Source organism: Spermophilus citellus (genome assembly GCF_964194105.1).
Source record: "Spermophilus citellus genome assembly, contig: SCAFFOLD_376, whole genome shotgun sequence".
NCBI classification, from domain to species: Eukaryota; Metazoa; Chordata; class Mammalia; order Rodentia; family Sciuridae; genus Spermophilus; species Spermophilus citellus.
The window spans coordinates 74486-93108 of record NW_027673121.1 but is presented as its reverse complement, the minus strand read 5'-3'; the positions used below and the strand labels follow the sequence as shown (position 1 = coordinate 93108).

Genomic DNA, 18623 nt, shown 5'->3' with positions numbered 1-18623 from the left:
CTCTTGTCCCCACGGGACCTGCCTAGTCCTTATGCCCAGTTTCCTGGAGTCTGTAACCGGGTCGTTCTCTCTGCGTGTGTGCCTGTCCTCGGAGCTCTGAGGCCAAGGTCCCTCGCGTCTCTGGGTTTTCCTTCTGAAGTTCCTGTTCCTCTGGTTTTTCATTGAATTGTCAAAGAGCGTAGGGTGGAATTTTGGAACAGTTGCTCCTGATTCCTTGAGTTCCTTTTGGTCAGGTGAGTGGTGGGTTGTGCCCAGAGTCAGGGTTGTCCCTAAGAAGAGCCAGGCACTCGGGAGCACTGGGGACCTTGGACAGTGGTGACAGCTGAGTGGAAGCAACTCTCCGCTCTGTTTCTGTGCTGGGCCATGAAGCGCTTCCCCCCGGCGGACCTGAAAGACCCCGGGCTGGTTGTCCCCTGGGCTGGGGCTTGACTGTGCTCTGGAGCGGGTCTGGGTACGGGGCCAGGGGTGCGAGCGAGGGTGACTCGGCCGTCTCGCCCCAACGCAGCGAGTGCAACAGCAACCGGGACTCGGTCCTGTCCTACACCAGTGTGAGAAGCAACAGCTCGTACCTGGGCAGCGACGAGATGGGGTCCGGTGAGTGGGCCGCCCATCGGGGAGGGTCCTGGCCGGTTGGTTAGCGGGTGTCCTCCTGCTCTGTTCCGTTGTTTGGAGTTCGTTGCTTTGAATCGCATGGAGCCTCCTTCTGTCTGCTGGTTTGGCAGGTACTTAGTCAAGCACCTCTCACGCACCAGGTGCTGGAACTTAGCAAAGCTAAGATCCCCACACACAGCAGATAGAGACCTCGGTGCGGTCGTGCACCATGGCCTATGGTTGCATGGGATGTGTGGGTGGTGGGTGCTCCGAGGTCCCACAGATCCCTGGAACCAAGGGGGCCCATAGGGATGACCATGCACCAACCCAAAGTCCAGATAGCACAGGAAGGTTTAAAGAAGCCAGTGAACTCGAATCCAAACCCGTCGTGCTCCCAAGTGTACCCACCGATGGTACTTGGATGCCGTCGGCAAGGGCACATGTATGCAGAGGGACATGCGGTGGCTGGCGGGCGGCTGGACGGACAGGTGGATGATCAGAGGAGGTCGTGCTGTGTCTGCAGCGCTTCCTGAAGCCTGACGTTGCTGTGTGTTAATTTCAGTCTCATTCTCTCAGACTTAGAAAGTACACTTTGTGCATAAATAGGTCACACATCCACATGGGCCATTATTAGAAAGACAAGAGACAGGCTGAGGTGGCGGATCCCTCCCACCCTCAGCCACGGCCTCCTGCTGCCCAGGCCGCCCCCCTGCACCCCGTTACTGCTGTGTCCTGCCAGAGGACGTCTCTGCATAAAAACTTGCCCCCATCATGTGGCAGAAGAAAAGAAGGCCCAGGCAGGCGGACTGTGTGGCTGGGCTCTAATGTCTCATGATAGAAGATCAGGCCATTGAAATATGTCCCCAGAGGGGTTCAGTGGAGCTGACTTCACTGGAACAGGGGCTGTGACTCTGTGGGGCTGGGATCCAGGTCTTTGTCCTCAGTGCCCTCATTTGTGGAGTGGGAATGACAACAGCTTGCCATCTGGGGGGTGTTTGTGCTTCTTGCCCATTTTTTAGATGAAGAAACAGAAGCTCAGAGAGGTCCAGGGATTTGCCCAGTGACTCAGCTGGGGCCTGAGTCTGGCAGGCTACATGTCCCCTGTGGGTCTAGGGCTCTATAGCCGTGTGGCCTCCTTGAGAAGAGGTTGGGGAGGAGCGGGGTGGGGCAGCAATGACTGACAGCCACGCTCTGTCTTCTGCCAGGGGATGAGCTGCCCTGTGACATGCGCATCCCATCGGACAAGCAGGACAAACTCCATGGCTGCCTGGAGCACCTCTTCAACCAGGTCGGCCTCGTCCCAGCCTGGTGTGGCCCTGGGTCCTCGAAGCCCCCTGGCCGCCACGCTCACCGGGGGCTTCTTGTCTCCAGGTGGACGCCATCAACACGCTGCTCAAGGGGCCGGTGATGGGCAGGGCCTTCGAGGAGACCAGGCATTTCCCCATGGAGCACAGTCTCCAAGGTGAGGGGCGCCCGGTGGGAGCAGGCTGGATGCTGGGCACACACCCCTGCTGCGTGGCTCTGGCTGGTCCAGGCTGGCAGACTCCTGCCTGAGGGCCACATCAGCCCACAGCCTGCTTTCGCTCAGAATCTGTCTCCACTGTCATCCTTATATTTTAAAGTTTCGTAAAAGCCAAACAACAAGGTCTGTGTGGTAGAAGCTGTAGGAGCTGCAAAGCCTGACCTGGCTCTCTACAGGGACAATTGGTGTCCTGGGGTTGGTCCCTGGGTCCCCTGGGCCTGCCCATTTGTGACACGAGGGACAGCCTGGAGTGCACTTCCTGTCTGTCATACCCACGGAGATCTGCTCCCCTCATCACACTTTCCAGCCTTGTGACTTTGCTGCGGAGTTTATTATTGATGTGACTTTTGTTTTGTTAATGGCATCTCCTGCAGAGTATGGTGGTGCAGGCCTGTGGTCCTAGTGACTCAGGAGGCTGAGGCAGGAGGACCTCAAGCTTGAGATCAGCCTTGGTAATTTAGCAAAACCCTGTCTCAAAGAAAAAAAAAAAAAGGACTGGGGATGTAGCTCAGTGGTAAAGGGCTGGTGGTTCAATTCCCCAGTACCTAAGTGAATGAACAAATAGGTTTTGAAAAGGTATCTTCCTTTTGGAGATTGAATTTTAAAAGGATCTTATTAAAATGCCCCCATAGGAAGAGCCAGTGTAGTAGGCCATATATTGATGATAAGCCACAGTGATCAACTTAATGGGAAAGCCACAGTGTCATCCCACTGCCGTCAGGTGGGCACTGCTCCCTGCCCGGGGCCTCTGCTGCTCTTCAGGAGAGGGCTGTGTGAGAGAAGAGTTAAGGCCTCACCAGCACCAAACCGAGGCTTTCCTCTGCAATGATTGAGATGAAAAGAATTGGCATTTCTTATGTCCTCCTGCCTTTCATCCCACTAACCACCCCACCATCTGTCCGTCCCCAGCTGCCAGTCCATCTGTGCAGCTATGCAGCAGGTAAATAGTTCCCTAGAGCCAGCTTGTGCCAGGCCTTGTGCTGGGTGCTGGTGACCCTGAGCCCGATGGGACACTGCTGACCTCGCGGGCTCCCAGCTGTGTGCAGGAGACGGGAATGTGGACAGCCTCTGCCTCCAGGGGAGCATTGGGTCTGCTCAGCTGTCCCTCCCGCTGTGTCAATCCCCTGTCCAGGGGTGAACCTCACGGAGAAACAGCAGAGAGGGCCCCAAGCCACAAAGACCTCAGAGACCCGGGAAGAGGCCAAGGGAACAGGGGCCTGTGTCTGCCTTGCCTTTGGCCTGTTAGGGCCACATTCAGGTCCCAGTTCTCCTACTACCCAGTGTGACTTTAGGCAAGTGACTTGCCTGGGCTTCCCCCTCTGTTTAGGGAAGGGTTAGAACGAGGTCACAACTCATGTGCCTGCTTAGTTGGTTGTGGCATGAAGACCTGTGCCTGAGAAGAAGGCTTCTGTGGCTACCGGGTCCAGATCTGGGAGCAAAGAGTGCTGTGATTGATTGGTGCTGTCTCCACTGGATTGTCTGTGGCTGTGGATCCTGGCCCCCGACTGGCAGGAAGGGTGCTGAGATGGATCCGTGGTGTCTGCGATGGGAGTGGCATGTGAAGTGGAAGCACACTGACCATGCATTTGTCCTCCAAGGCCTGGATTACATCCTAGAGCCTGCTGCTCCCCGGATCTAGGTTATAAGCTTTGGAATCTGGTGACAGGGCATGGGCTTTTGTGCCACTGTTCTCCAAAGCCACCTCCGTCCCTTCCCGGCCCTCATGCTGCTTTCCTGCCCCAGAGTTCAAACAGAAAGAAGAGTGTATGGTCCGTGGCCGGAGCTTGATCCAGATCAGCATCCAGGAGGACCCCTGGAACCTGCCCAGCTCCATCAAGACCCTGATGGACAACATCCAGAGATACGTGGAAGGTCTGCGGGCAGGGAGGGTCATGGGGGGCCTGTGGCCTTTGGCTGGGTCTGGAGTGCAGCAGGGTCCTGTTGGGGCCCACCTCTGTGCCCCTTCCCCTGTGTGCTCAGGGAAGGGGAGAGGAGTGGCTGCACGCTGTCAGCTGAGTGGCCTCCCCGGGCCGGCTCTCCTGTCGCCTGCCAGCCCCCCTTAGCTGCCTCCTCCTCTCCCTCCTCCTTCAGATGGGAAGAACCAGCTGCTCCTGGCCTTGCTGAAGTGCACAGGTGAGGGCTTTGCGGGGCAGCCGTGAGTGCATGGGCCCAGGGGTATGCGGCGAGGCCTGCCTGGCTGTAGGCGTCCATGAGGACAGCCTGGGGGGCCTCTTCTGTGGCCAGGGTGATTTTTTCTTGGCCCATCAGGATCTGCACTGGGGAAGGCGACCCTTTGGCCTCCTGCCCCTCTAAGACTTGCACCTTGTGTCCAAGGGACAAGTCTCAGTCCCTGGAGCTGGGAGCCCTGTCTTGGGCCACCTGCTTCCTGGGTGATTATGACGAGGACACAGGATAGAGGGCGGAGGGTGAGGGAGGCTGCTTGTCAGTAGGCTCCAGACCCAGCAGACGGTGGAGGCCGGAGCTGCAGGTGGGGTGGGCCACGTTTGTCCACCTTTGTCCCTCCCTTCTTCTCAGAAATTTGTAGTCAAGGGAGGATCCAGGTCAAAATAGGCAGCTGCACGCAGCTGGCCAGATGTTGAGGGTAATTCCTCTCAGCAGCTGAGACCTGCAGCCTCTTTGCCTCAGGTGGGGCGGGGTGGTGGAGGGGCGGGGCAGCAGGAGAACCCGGTTCTCAAAAGCGCCGGTGGAGCTCGGTGGCACAGCCGCACCACTGGCACACAGCCGGCCAGGCCGAGAAGTACTGCATCCCAGAGAGATGGCCAGGGACGGGCCTGGATAGTAGCCAGGAACCCACAGGCCCACCTGCTTGGTCAGGGGAGCAGCAGCTTTTGGGTGAGGTGGCTTGCTCATGGAGGGGGGAGTTCTGTGGACCTGGCTTTTGGCCCCAAGAAAACTTTTGGCCAGTTCGCCCCATGCAGGGTCTGTGGGGGGCTCGGGGCCAGGGGTGGTGCAGCCTGCTGCCAGCACCTGCCCAGAGGCCTGTCTGTCCATCACAGACACCGAGCTGCAGCTGCGCAGGGACGCCATCTTCTGCCAGGCCCTGGTGGCCGCCGTGTGCACCTTCTCCGAGCAGCTGCTGGCGGCCCTCAGCTACCGCTACAACAACAACGGCGAGTACGAGGAGAGCAGCCGGGATGCCAGCCGCAAGTGGCTGGAGCAGGTGGCCGCCACCGGGGTCCTGCTACACTGCCAGTCCCTGCTGGTGCCAGCCGCAGTGGTGAGTGGGCAGAGGAGGACGGGAGGCCCCCCAGCCTGTGTCCCCTGCAGTTGGCTCCCAGGGCCCCGCTGTTCACACAGCAGGTGTTTATTGAGCACCTACCATGTACTGCTGTTAGGAACTGGGGCCTTATGTCCTGGTGGGAGGGAGACACACATAGGTAAAAGACATGGCGTAGACCATGGTGCTCAAGCTAGGCGGTTTTGCCCCAGGGGACACTGGCAACATCTGGAGACATTTTTAGTTATAGCAGTTGAAATATAAAGGAGTAGTGTCTCTGGCACTTGGTGTGTGGAGGCCAGAGATGCTCCTCAGTGTCCTACAACAGTCCCAGGACAAATACCTGCAGTGCTGGGTGGCTCTGGTGGCCAAGGCCCAGCCGCTGGCTGGTGGGAAGTGTGGCCTCGGAGCGCCCTCTGCTGGGCAGAAGTCTGCTCTCACCGGACTCAGAAAGGCTGCCTGGGCACCAGCCCTCATGTCTTGGAGCCACATGCTAGTCCCTGTCTGTTTGGTCTCTGACGTCGCGAGGCACCAGACTGCTGGGGTCCACAGCTCACCTTCCAGCCGGGGAGGCAGATGAGAAGACACAATGGAAGGCTGGGGGGAGAGGCAGGGAGTGGAGGCCATGGCGTCCTTGGGGATCTGTGGTCAGAGCTGGCCGTGTTGAAGCGGTGACTTTGAGCCAGTAGACAGGAACAGCCTGGGGCCGAGGGAGCAGCTGTGGCCCCAGGAGCAGGGAGGCGGTGGGAGGTGAGGTGCGTGGGCTGGGTCTGCAGGGCTGGGCCTCGCTCTGGGCAGGAGGCTCGCGGGTTGGAGGCAGGTGAGAGACAGGATGTGGGTTCAAGTTAGACAAAGGTAACAGCACGGGGAGAGGGGGGTTGTTTGGGGGAGGGTAAGGGGGAACTGTGGGGTCCTCCTGGGACGTGGACCCCCCTGGAGTGGTGGCTGGGAAGTTGGGGGGCTCTGGAGCGTGTTTTGATGGTGGGTCCCAGGGCTTGGTCATGGCTGTGTATGGGGCAAGGGGAGAGAGAATCGGGTGGGTGGGGCCTGCTGGAGGGGCAGGAGGTGGTGGGTTAGCTTTGGAATGGTTGTTCATGACCGTTGGTGCAGGGAAGGGCCACTCAGCAAGTCAGAGCCAGATGGGTTCTGACCCTGGGGGAGCAGGACAAGCTGTAGGCAGAGCACACGCAGGACTGGTGGGAGGAGCCCGCTGTGTAGCACGTGGCCTAGATTCGGACCTCAGCTTGTCCAGGGAAAGCTTGAGGTGGGTGACACCCGAGGTCCCTCATGTGTCTTCTTGCAGAAGGAGGAACGCACCATGCTGGAGGACATCTGGGTGACCCTGTCGGAGCTGGACAACGTCAGCTTCTCCTTCAAGCAGCTGGATGAGAACTACGTGGCCAGTGAGTGACTCCCCGCCACTGTGGGTGTCAGGACGCTGAGGCGGCAGGAGCGTGTGGGGCCACCTGGCCTCCCGTGCGAGCAGGCCAGCTGCCCGAGCCTCACTCCCCAGCTGGAGTCTGAGAGCTGAATTGCAGCACACGTGGAAAAGGGGTTCTTCCACATCAGCCAGCTGCCCCACCACCCGTGAAAGACCCACTAGCGATTCTCATTCAGATCCCACCCTCAGATCCCATTCAGATCGCCCCTCTTTGTGGGGAAGAATTAAGATTCTTAGGGACTAAGGCCGTGATTACCTGAGGTTCCTTGGTCCTGTCTTCCTCCCTCTGCCCTGCCCACCCCCCTGCCCACCTGCCCACCCACTCGCACCACCCACCCCAGACACGTCCGCAGCAGGGAGCACTCGGTACTTGCCAGCCAGAGACAGGCTCTGGGCCACGGTGCTGGGCAGCATGACCACAGCTTCTGCCCTCCCCGTGGTGGTCTCACCCTGGGTCACCTGGGGACATCAGAGATGCCGATCCCAGTCGCTGGCTGCTGTGGGTCAGTTGGGGCCTGGGTAGGGGTCCCGGGGGAGCGCAGGTGACCTCCTGCTGAGGCCGAGAACCCTGTGGGTGCTTCCCGCGCGGCTCTGCTGGGCCCTGGGGACCCCGCCCAGACCTCCACCTCGGGAACTCGGGTGGAACAGGGCGCCCATGTGCCACGTGCTCTCCCCAGGACTCCAGAGCTCATGGGCCCTTTCACTTCACTTCATAAAAAGCCCCCTGAGACAGCTTTTTCCCAAGTGCCACCCCCTTGAAATGGCTGTGTGTCTGGGCTGCGTGTCTGGGCTCTCGGGGACATCCATCCTCCCCTTCAGGGACCAGCTCTGACCTCCTTGGGGCAGTACCGTCCCTGCTGAGGACGCAGACTGCTGCCCAGGGGCCAGTTTGAGTTGGCTGTGGTGCTGCCTGTCGTGGGCCGAGCTGGGCTCCAGGAGAAGCCCTGGTCCACCAGTGACACCTGCAGGCGCAGCCGGGGTCCCCAGGGCCGCACTCTGCCCCCCTGCCCGCAGCTCTTCCTCATGGGGGTGAATGAGATGCAGGTCCTGTTGGAGGGCAGCTTTTGCCAGGTGGGGCCCTGAGTGACCAGCAAAGGGTGACAGGAGCACCCTAGGGCTCTGAAGACACCCGGCTGGTTCCCCTGCCGGGCAGTCAGTGTCGGGGCCAAGAATAAAGCAGTGGCAACCAGCAGCTGTCGAGGGTGTCCAAGAGGCAGGTCACAGGCGGCTCCGCGGGGTGGGGCTCTCTGAAGCGCCCTGTGGGGTGGGAGTCTGAGGCGCTCTCTAGGCTGGGGAACGGGGGTCACAGGATGCGACTCTGGCGTGAGTGGACATGGAAGTCCCAGGGTGCCACCTGAGGCTGGGAAGAAGGGGGTCTGGGGTTATCCCCCTGGAGTGGGCCGACAGGGAGGCACTGGGATGTCACTCTGGCACCTGGGGAAGGGAGATGTGAAGCTCCTGTAGCAGGGGGCGGGGCCCTGCGGTGAGCCTGTCTGGCCTTGTCCTCCGCAGACACCAACGTCTCTTACCACATCGAGGGCGGCCGGCAGGCCCTGAGGGTGGTCTTCTACCTCGACAGCTACCACTTCTCCAAGCTGCCCTCCCGCCTGGAGAGCGGGGCCAGCCTCCGCCTGCACACCGTGCTTTTCACGAAAGGTGAGCTGCGGCTATGGGGGACCGCAGGGGCCGAGCCAAGGCCACCAAGCACTGGGGACCCAGCCCCTCCCTCCCTCCTCTCCCTTCAGCTCTGGAGAACGTGGAGGGGCCGTCTCCTGCGGGCAGCCAGGCAGCAGAGGACCTGCAGCAGGAAGTCAATGCCCAGTCCCTGGAGAAGGTCCAGCAGTACTACCGCAAGCTCAGGTGTGTGCCTGGGGCTGTGCTGGGGCCAGGGTTCAGAGAGCTGCCACAGGGCGTGGACACAGCAGTGCCGGGCAGACCCTCTGCGGGAGGAGTGGGCCAGACGCCCCTTTCTGGGGCACCTGCTCTGTGCGGGGCCTTTGCATGAGAGTCCAATGGCGGTGCGCACAGTAGTTCATGCTAACTCATTTTCCAGATGAGGAAACTGGGACCCAGGGGCATACACAGTGTGCCCAAGGTCACACAGCCAACAGTCTGGCTTCAAAGCAGGTCCTTTCTGCTGAGCAGAGCTGCCTGTCCACTCTGCGTGGGGACCGGAGCTGAGATGGGTGCTGAGATTCAAGGGCCTTGAGAGGGGCGTGGCCCCTGGGCCTCTGTCCTGGTCACACCTGCAGGGAGAAGTGGAGGGAACAGATTTTGCTGGGAGCAAGCACGTGTCCAGGGGAGCAGCTCCCACGTCCTTAGCAGCCTCAACCGTGGCCCTCCGAGTCCTGCCTTGGTGACAAAGGGTGGCTGAGAATTAGGAGATGGCAGGTCCAGTGTCAGGGCCTCCTCCCCTGGGGCCTGGTTGGCCACTTGCTGTCGTCCACCTGCTCCACAAGCGCGTCTTTCACCTGTGGCTTCTACTCCCTTCCACGGCCCAGTGGAGACCGCCTGGTTCCCAAGGCTTAGGTGCCTGTGGGTTGGCCCTTGAGAGGAACCTCTGTGGCCCAGTGAGCGGCGCCCAGGGCCAGGCGGGGACGGGCTCAGGGAGGAGGAGCAGGTCTGGGCGGCAGCAGGGAGGGCGGGGGCCGTTGAGGACAGCACTTGGGGGGCTGTCAGGGAGCCCTGAGGGTGGCCTCCTCCTGGGAGACCACAGCCCTGTAGCTGTGGCTGGGGGTGGCCCCTCTCAGCCTCTCTCTCCCTCAGGGCGTTTCACCTGGAGCGGTCTAACCTGCCCACGGACGCCAGCACCACCGCCGTGAAGATAGACCAGGTGCGTCCCCCCTGCAGCTGGGCCGGGTGGGGCTCCCGGGGTCAGGACTCAGCGGGGCCTGAGGGACCACTTGGCCCACCTGGGAGTCCCCAGGTGGTTTCTGCTCACTGGTGGCCTGCTCCTCTCTGCTCTCGTGGTAACTGCGGGTCTCTCTGGGGCCGGCGCCCTTGGAGAGGTGGACCCACGCCGGGTGGGCCTGGGTCCTCTTTTTCCTTCACATTGATGTGGGCACTTAGAAATCAAGAGATCTCCTCAGAACAACGGAGGCTTCCAGCTGTTTTGAGAAGTGGACGGGTGTGAGGCCTCCTGGGGGCTCCTCCCCACAGGCTGGCCTGTGCGGGGCGGGGCTAGCCAGGGCCACCGGCCTGTCGGCCCCTGCTGACAGTGTCTGTGGCCGGCCTTCCCGGCTTGTGCAGGCCTCACCCCGGCGTGGCGTTCTGGCCTTGGGGCTGGAAGCTGCCCTGGGAGATGCTGGGCACCGCGCTGTGGGATGTGTGGCCGGCAGGATCTCGCCATGGCACAGGAAGACTGAGCCACCTTTACCTCCACGCGGTGGCTGGGGGTCTGGGACAGCAGGGAGGGCTCTTCCTCAGGAGGGGTCTGGAGGGCACGAGCGAGGCACTGTTTGTGCTCAGAGACGCCCTGGGCCTGAAGAGGCCGGGCCGGGGGTGAGACCTGAAGTACAGGGCGAACACCGAATGCCAACTGCAGGGTAGCGGGGAGCCACAGATTGCTCTTGAGCAGAGGTCATGGAAACCTTGGAGAGGGCGCTGGGGGGACAGGTGCAGGGACCTCTGGATGAGAAGGAGATGGGGAGGCAGGCCAGAGGCCCTCGGCTGTGCCCCGAGCATCCCCGTTGTATCTGTCCCACGCCTTGCAGCTGATCCGCCCCATCAACGCCCTGGACGAGCTCTGCCGCCTCATGAAGTCCTTGGTGCACCCCAAACCTGGGGCCGGCGGGAGCTTCGGTGCCAGCCTCATCCCCGTCTCCTTGGAGCTCTGCTACCGCCTGGGGGCCTGTCAGATGGCCCTGTGTGGCACCGGCATGCAGAGGTAGGCCAGAGACGGCTGGGCCTCGGGGTCAGGGCGGCTGGGCCCGAGGCCTAGTCCTCCACTGCTTGCCGGCCTGGGGCAGGGCCTCGGCGCTCTGGCCGCAGGTTGCTGTGAGATGTGGCAGCAGTGGAGGGTGGCAGGGCTGCGGGTGTCCTGGAGCCGGGCTCGGGAGCAGGAGGCGGGTGCCGGGCTCCTGAGCCTGCCATCTGCGAGGGAACGGTGTCGCACACCTCCTCGGGATGCGCTGGTCTCTTGGCCTTGCTGGACACTTCTGCCTTCTGTCCCCACCCTTGTGTTGGCCCCAGGGAGGAAGACCGCCCCTCTCCAGTGGGCCCTTCCAGGCCCCCTCGTCCCCCCACTCAGGTGCCTCCCGCTCACCAGGGCCTCTGTTTGCTGCCCGCCCCCCCCCCCCAGGCAGGGTCCCGTGAGGTCAGGGGCCGTGTCACTCTCTGCCGTAGCCCACCACCTAGCCCCGTGTCCGGCACTGATAGGCACTGATGGACAGGCGTCCAGTTGTGTCCCATCAAGGGAGGAGGGCGCCCTGCGAGCTGGGCACTGCCAGGTGTCTGCGCCCACGGGCTCATTTCCTCCCGGCTGAGCCGGTGTGGAAGGGCTCATTCAGGGGCTCTCAGCCAGGGGCAGTTCTGCTCCCCAGGGGACATTGGCAGTGTCTGGGGACTGGCATCTAGTGGTGGGGCCAGGTGCTCTCCGTGTCCTGCAGTGCGTGGGACAGCCCTCTTTCTGGTCCCCACGTCAATGACACATTCGTCTTGATTCTCAGGAAACTGGGGTGTGCAGAGATGGACTGTCTGTCCCGGGTCCCGGAGTGAAGGGCGCAGGGTGGGGTTCCAGCCGCAGGCCCGGTGCCGAGCCACTTCTGACCTGATAGGGTCTGAGCCACGTGGCTGTGCTGGGGGCCACTGAGGAGAGGCCAGGCCGGAGGAGTCCCCTCGGTCAGCCCTCAGCTCACTGAGAGCCCCCAGGCCCTGCCTGGCAGCAGTGACCTGCCGAGGGGTGGCAGCTGCCAGGAGGAGGAGGGCAGGTGGGGGAGGTCAGCCCGGAGAGGACACAGGGCGGAGGTGGGCCGTGCAGCCACACGGGGTGACGGCACTGGAGGTGGGGCCTGGCGGTGGGAGCCGCTGCCCACGCCCTCTCCCACCCGCAGGAGCACCCTGAGCGTGTCCCTGGAGCAGGCGGCTATCCTGGCGCGGAGCCACGGGCTGCTGCCCAAGTGCATCATGCAGGCGACGGACCTCATGCGGAAGCAGGTGGGCCTCGGCGGTGCTCCGGGCTGGGGCCCAGGGGAGCTGCCTGCTCCCTGTGTGTGGGAGGCCACCTGGGCCTGCGCGCCCTCAGCCCAGACCTAGCCCACCTGGGAGCCCCCCACCCGCAGCCAGGTGCCCCTGCCTGTCCCCACTCCTCCAGGCCCCAGACTGACACTCTTACCTTCCAGGGCCCCAGAGTAGAGATTCTGGCCAAAAACCTCCGAGTCAAGGATCAGATGCCCCAGGGCGCTCCGCGGTGAGTGGCCCCTGCCCCGTCTCCTCCAGGGGGCCTTCAGCCTGGCAGACCCCTGGGCTCTGCCAGGGCCCCATCTGGCTTTTGAGGACCCTGCTTTGGGAGAGACGAGTCTGGCTCAGTCTGTAACCTCACGAGGATCTGCTTCTCCTGGAGCCCTGGAAAGGGTCCCTAAAGGTCCCAAGTGAGCGGCGGGTGGCTGCTGGGGGGACCTGGTCAGTCTGCCCTCCCGTCCTCCACCCCACCGTCTCTCGGTGGCACTGAGCCCTGTGCAGCCCCTGGGACCTGGGCTCACTGGGCCAGACCCTATCCCCTGCCCACCCTGCCCAGTTACTTCTCCGCGTCTGCCCACGGTGTTCAATAGCTTCCCATCTGGAAACAGCTTGGATATTGCTGAAGTCGTGCAGTGTCCCCGCACGCCCTGGGGCCACTCCCCCAGTGACGCTGTCTTCCGTGGCCCCAGCATGTGGCCGGGCCAGGCCGCTGCCCTTGGTGGTGCTCCAGGGTCCCACACGGCTCGTCACCCTCAGCTCTTTTCCTGATACTCTGGGTGGTTCCCCGCCCCAGGTTCCCGGCCCATCTTCCCATGGGGACCCATTTGACCCAAACAGCTATGCTGAGAGCAAGGTCCTGCTGTGGTCCCCAGCTGGCAGGTGGGGGTGCTGAGGCCCAGGGAAGTTAAGCATCTTGTCCAAGGTCACTCAGCTAGGAGATGGCAGAGCCATCGAACCCAGGCCCAGCCCTGTCCCCGGAGCCTCTGGGGCCTGGCTTTCCCGTACTGTGGTGGCCTGCTGCCCGTTGCTCCCGCTCTGCGGTCAGGACTCCTCGTGGCCCATCTGACCTCCTGTCCTGTTGGAGAGCCAGCAGCCGCACCCCCCTCAGGTGCAGGCTCGGCTCGGAGCCCTCTCTGCACCCTGCTGCATCTGGGTCCCGGGGTCTGCGGAGGGAGGAGCTCCGGTAGAGACCGGGTCTCACTAGTGGCCGCAGGTGCAGAAGGGTACCCCACGACCCACACACCCGTGTCTGAACACACAGGTCTGCTCACAAAGACACGCCTGTGTCTGTAAACACCTGCTGGCCTCTGGGGGACAGATGTGGCCCCGGAGGGGACCGGGCAGCTGGGGAAGGTGTGGCATGTCCACGTGTTCACGCTCTGTCTCTTGATTCCTGCCAAGTGGTGTCCTCAGGGTGTGCATCACCTATAAGGTCAACAAAGTGGCGGGGGAGTGTTGAAGGGCCTCTGGGGCCCCACTCATCCTCTCTGTCCTGCCCCTGCCAGCCTCTACCGCCTCTGCCAGCCTCCAGTGGACGGAGACCTCTGAACACCACGGGTCACTGCTCAGCTGCGCCCACGGAGCCGCAGAGTGAGGGGACCCAGAAGGCCATGCCACAGGCAGCAAAGATGTCCCGAGGCTCCTGCCCAGCTGTCCCTGGCCAGCTCCCTGCACTGCTGCGAGGACAGGACCTACTCGGCCATGACTACCCACCACCCTGGGCCGCACATTCTCCACCCTGGGCACCGGGCTCCAGGGCTTGTGGAGCTCACGGTGCAGCCAGGCTCCGGACTCCATCCCAGTCCTAGGGACAGTGTCAAGGTGCTGGCCCGGGAGGCCTGCGGACAGCTCCCTCGGGATGGCGCCACTGCACTTTGAACCCGGGCTCCCTCCAGGCCACATCCCAGGGCCCGTGCCGTCTCCGCCCGAGCTTCCTGCACACCCCTAACCTTACTAACCAGCTCGGTGGACTCAGGGCACCCAGCCTCAGCCAGGAAGGAGAGAGGGACAGGTGCAGCTCCTGCCACCGGAGGACACGCAAGAGCCACACCAGCTAATGACGTCACTCACCGCCATCGGAACTGGAGCCACCAGCCCTGGGCCGAGACGCACTCGGACTTATTTATATGGCGTGACGTCTCTGGTGTTTTATTTTTTGTGGTCGTTGCTGTCTTTGAGATTTTTTCTAAGGTTGTATAATTATATATTTGACATTTTAAGTTTCAAAGAAGGGCATATTGTCTAACAGGGACCAATGTGAGGTAGTATTGCAGTTTTACCCAGTTCTACTAAAAAAGAAAAATTATTGAAAATTTTAAGAACACTAGTGTGTCCTCTGTTTTAGAGTTGGGGTGGCAGGGTGTCCCGGTCTCCACAGGTGCCTGCTGCCCACCCTGCTTCTCCAGCGTTGACTCGGGGTTAGAACTTTCTAGATGGTGGCTGCAAAGGCTTGAGAGGTGGCAGAGCTGCGGAGGGAGGCGGGGAGCCGGGGGCCACCGAGGGGCCTCCTGCACGGGACACTGCGTGGCACCTCGGGTGGACTTTATTTTTTTGATGTTAACTTCTCAGAGCAGGGCATCTGGGACTCTGAAGCCACCTGCCCTTGTGGGCAGAGGGACCCACAGAGGACCCTCAGCAGGCTGTCCCTGGCGTTGGCATCTGCGGGAAGCACGGGGAGGGGGGGTATCTTGTCACTCTCGCCACCCTGGCTGGCTGGGAGAGTGGGTGTGGGCTGCTACTGGGCACCCTGGTCCCCGCTGTCCCCAGAGGCCACCCCCTCTTGTCACCGTGCACAGGCCCACCAGAGGTGGCTTTGTTGCCACATCTTGCTGCAGGTTAAAGCCCAGGGCGCGCCTCAGCCCTGTTAAGGGAGCTAAGGGCCCCTGGGGCGGCCATTGCGCACTGGTTTTCTTAAATGTCCGGGCTCCTCTCCTCACAGTCGCGATGGGCTTTTAGTACCATTAAAACCAGTTGATGACACAAAGGAGGTGGCTGCGGCCTGCCTGGTCTGTGGCACGTGGCCTGGGGTGGCTCTGACCTCTGACGGCCACACAGGATGGTTGGGAGCTCTGTGCCGGGTCCTCCACCCGGTGCCTCAGGTTTCTCCTGGTCACAGGGACAGAGTGGCTTCCTTGCCGGGCACGGCGGGGATGGTCTGAGATGCCACGGGGCTTGTGACTCGCTGGTAGCGGTGCATGATGGGTCTTGGGTGGGTTTTCCCTGTGTTTAGGACCGGACCTGGGGTTTCCGTGACGTAGAAGATGGTGACTGCCATCTCCCCGGCAGCTGGCTGCCCCCTGCTGGCGCCTTAGGTGCCAGAGTCTTAGGAAGGTCTGAGGGACAGCACCCGGTCGTCCTGCGCCCCAACCTGCAGGGCCACTGGATCCGAGCAGGAGTGGAGCTGAAGCTCAGCGCGGGCGGGGTGGGCTCCCGCCGGGGTCCAGGCTGACCCTCCGGGCCCATTCCCGAGGGCCCCATCCGACCCCTTCCAGGGTATCCTTGTGTCTTTCAACTGAGGTTCCAAAAGACTCGATGCTGTGACAGCATTTGGGACTTTGGGATCTGGGGTGTTGTGATGGATCGATTCTTTAGAATTATCTGAGCCAGTTTCTGGACCCAGAGAAACTCAGGGACGACTGTCACCCCCAGCTGGGGAGGACTCGGCGCCTTCCTTCGGGCAGACGCTGCCACAGGAAGAACGGGTTTCAGCCTGGACACTGCCTGGGGCCTGCAGAGAAGGGCTGGATGGGCAGCCTGGGGCCGGCTGGGGCTTGGCGGGGTTAGGGGGATGGGCCCCACTTCCCTCTTAGACATGCCCTTCCAGTGCTCAGCAGGACAGAGGGCTTCCAGGGCCAGGGGCCTTCTTACAGGAGACTAGAGGACCCCCGGCGGGCCCTGGCAGGACCTGGAGTAGGAGTATCCCCGCCCACTGCCTGGCACCCAGATGTGGTGTGGACCTTTATTTATCAGCTGGTGGATTTCACTCCTGAACCCTGATGTGTTTTGTTGGCAGTAGGTGCCCTGGTCACCTGGTCCACCTTCCTGCCAGGCCACGTGCAGTGGGTGAGGAACAGCTGCTGCCTGTAGCAGGGTCCCAGTGCTTCAGGTCCCCCAGTCCCTGGGGCCTGGCTCCCATTGACAGGACCTCTGGCGCTTCACCTTTGAGGTCCTAGGCTTTGGAGTTGCCTGTCCCTGCCAGCCAGGGCAGGAGCTGGTGGCCAGGAGTCACCGCTCGTCAACAGTGAACCAGGGCAGGTGCAGCCCAGGGAGAGGCCTCTCGGGTCCTGTGCTCCTGCGTCCCTGGCGTCCAGGCCCCCGAGGCCTGAACCTGCAGGCTGCTGTCTGAACTGTCAAGTGCAGGTGATGTGGACAGGGTCCCTCAGGAAGCCAGAGTGGACGGATGTGTTTGCCACTGCATGATTTTATGTAATCATAACTGTTTATGGGGTTGGCAGCCAGGAAGAGCACCCCGGGAGCCAGCCCACCCATCCTGTGTGTGTGGCCAAGCACCAGCCCAGAGCCGGCCACCAGGGATCATGCTGAAGGAGAGGAAGGCCCAGCCGTCAGTGCTGGGAGCAGCCAGAGCGTGTACCGCTGACCATGGCTCTGGCCTGGCCGTGGCCAGGAGGTCCTGTCTGATACCTTTGAGGTCAGAACCCTGGCCTGGCTCCCAGACCCGACAGCCTGCCGTGCTCACTGAGTGGCCATCTCCAGGCGGTCACCATGCTCAGAGCCTTCCCCCTCCACCTCCCTCTGCAGTGCTGGGTGTCCCATGGGCTAGGCCCTCAGCGGCTTCCCGGAGGCGTGTGGCGCCCAGCCTGTCCAGCAGAGGGTGCCAGGGACCATGTTGTGCCCGGAGTTGAGGTTCCTGAGCTCCCGGCCTGGCACCAGGTTTCAGGCCTGAGGCTGGCTCCTGGGTGCACATTGGGGACAGGGCCAGCCAGCAGGCAACGCGGGGGCCATTTGGACAATGGGCACTGGCCCTCCTGGGGGCTCAGGTGACCGTCTGCCTCGGCTTCTGTTTGCTTCGCCTTTGCTGTTTCTTTTCTCAGCTTTGCTGTGTCCCTGACCTGCGGGGATCGTGACTGTGACTTGTGTTCTGTCCCTCTCTCTCTCGGTGACCCTCCTCCTCTCTGTGTCTTCCCCCTGCCGAGTGGATCTGAGACGGGGCGAATGGCCCTGTGACTGAGAAGAGCGGTCCTCCGAAGGCTGTGGCCCGGCACCCACGATTGCCAAGGCGCCCCAAGTCCCTCTCAGGGGACCATGGCTACGTGGAAGCTGTGGCCACCAGGTGGCGCTGTGGGGCAGGCCGTCCTGGCTCCTGGGGACTGTGGTGAGGCAGAGGACTGAGCTGCAGGAGGCCCCTGCACCCTGGTCCCCTGTCCTCGTCCCCTAGACTGTCCGAGGCTGCCGCAGGACAGCAGGGTGTTGGAGGAAGGGCCCCGCAGGCTGTGGGTCCCCCCACCTGTGAAGAGAGGCTGCGATCCAAGAGGAATTCTCCTCTGGCCACCTGGCCCCTCCCCGACTCCTCTGAAGGAGCGGTGGGGACATTTGGGATCACTCCCGTGTGCTGAGTGCTGTGTGTCTGTCCGACTCTGCTGGGCAGGCGCCACCTCATCAGCCTCTTGCCACCCCTCTGAGGGGCCCCCTCTAGGATGAGCAGGAAATGGGTTCAGAGGGTTTAGTGACTTACCTGAGGTCACACAGCCGGCAAGTGGAGCCCCTGTGTGGCTCCGGGTCTGAGGGAGCAGCTTCACGTTTGGCAAATCAGAAGCAGGGTGGCCACAGGGTTTCCATGGACCAGGAGCACCCCAGGAAAGAGCCGACTGTGTCCTGGAACCTGCAGGAAGGGGGAGGGGGAAGGGTTGGACAGTCGCTGTCCCAGAGAGAGGGGGGAAGGTGGTCAGCCGGGAAGCAGACGGAGCCTCACTGCCTCGTGTCACAGCACGGCCTCAGGGCCTTCCACGTGCTGTTCCCGTGGCTTGAAACACTCTTCCCAGGGCCTCTGGCTTCACTCCCTCATGTTTTTCAGGTGGGCTTAAAGTCGCCCTGTCCGTCCATTCCTGATACCCTCTCCCCTCACCGTGTTTTGTTCTTCGTAGCATTTCCTGCTGTCTGATAGAGCATGCGCAAGCGCGCGCGCACGCGCACACACACACACACACACACACACACACACCCTGTCTCTTGGTATCGTGTGCCTCCTGAGGTTTCTGTCAGGAAGAGACCATTCACCATGAAGTGACACAGCCAATGGGGGCCCTTACCAGAGCCTGTGCCGTGCAGTTTGGACTTTCAGCCTGTAAAACTGTGAGCTGAATTAACCTCTTTTCTTCAAAAGTATCCTGCCTCTGGTATTTCGTTACGGTAAGGAAAAGCTGACTGATGCCCCCTGTCAGGAGTGTGTCCTCACCCCACGTTCTGGCCATCAAGGTTTTGCAGAAATCTAAACGTGATTCTAGGTCTGGCCCTTCCCTTACCCTCCCTGGCTTCATTCAACAACTATTTATCAAGGGCTCACTATGCACCAGCTTCTGTTCTAGGCCTAAAGTCACACTCTTGAGGCCCCTGGAGTTCATATTCTGCTACAAGAAGACAGATTTTATTTGTATCAACATGTGGAATGGCAGCTGGCATAAATACAGCAAGTTAAA

General features: G+C 61.8%; 1 pseudogene across 1 annotated transcript in view; it reads left to right on the top strand.

Moving 5' to 3' along the window:
• The window catches only part of LOC308640075 (phosphatidylinositol 3,4,5-trisphosphate-dependent Rac exchanger 1 protein-like), a 34370-nt pseudogene extending 20493 nt beyond the window's left edge, over nucleotides 1–13877 (top strand). The window contains exons 16-29 of the transcript in view: nucleotides 506–594; nucleotides 1797–1879; nucleotides 1963–2053; nucleotides 3857–3985; nucleotides 4205–4246; nucleotides 5131–5351; nucleotides 6655–6754; nucleotides 8305–8448; nucleotides 8538–8652; nucleotides 9559–9625; nucleotides 10506–10678; nucleotides 11844–11946; nucleotides 12132–12199; nucleotides 13476–13877. The product of the transcript in view is annotated as a phosphatidylinositol 3,4,5-trisphosphate-dependent Rac exchanger 1 protein-like (transcript). The remainder of the gene's footprint in view (nucleotides 1–505; nucleotides 595–1796; nucleotides 1880–1962; nucleotides 2054–3856; nucleotides 3986–4204; nucleotides 4247–5130; nucleotides 5352–6654; nucleotides 6755–8304; nucleotides 8449–8537; nucleotides 8653–9558; nucleotides 9626–10505; nucleotides 10679–11843; nucleotides 11947–12131; nucleotides 12200–13475) is intronic.
• The last annotated feature ends 4746 nt before the right edge of the window (nucleotides 13878–18623 follow it).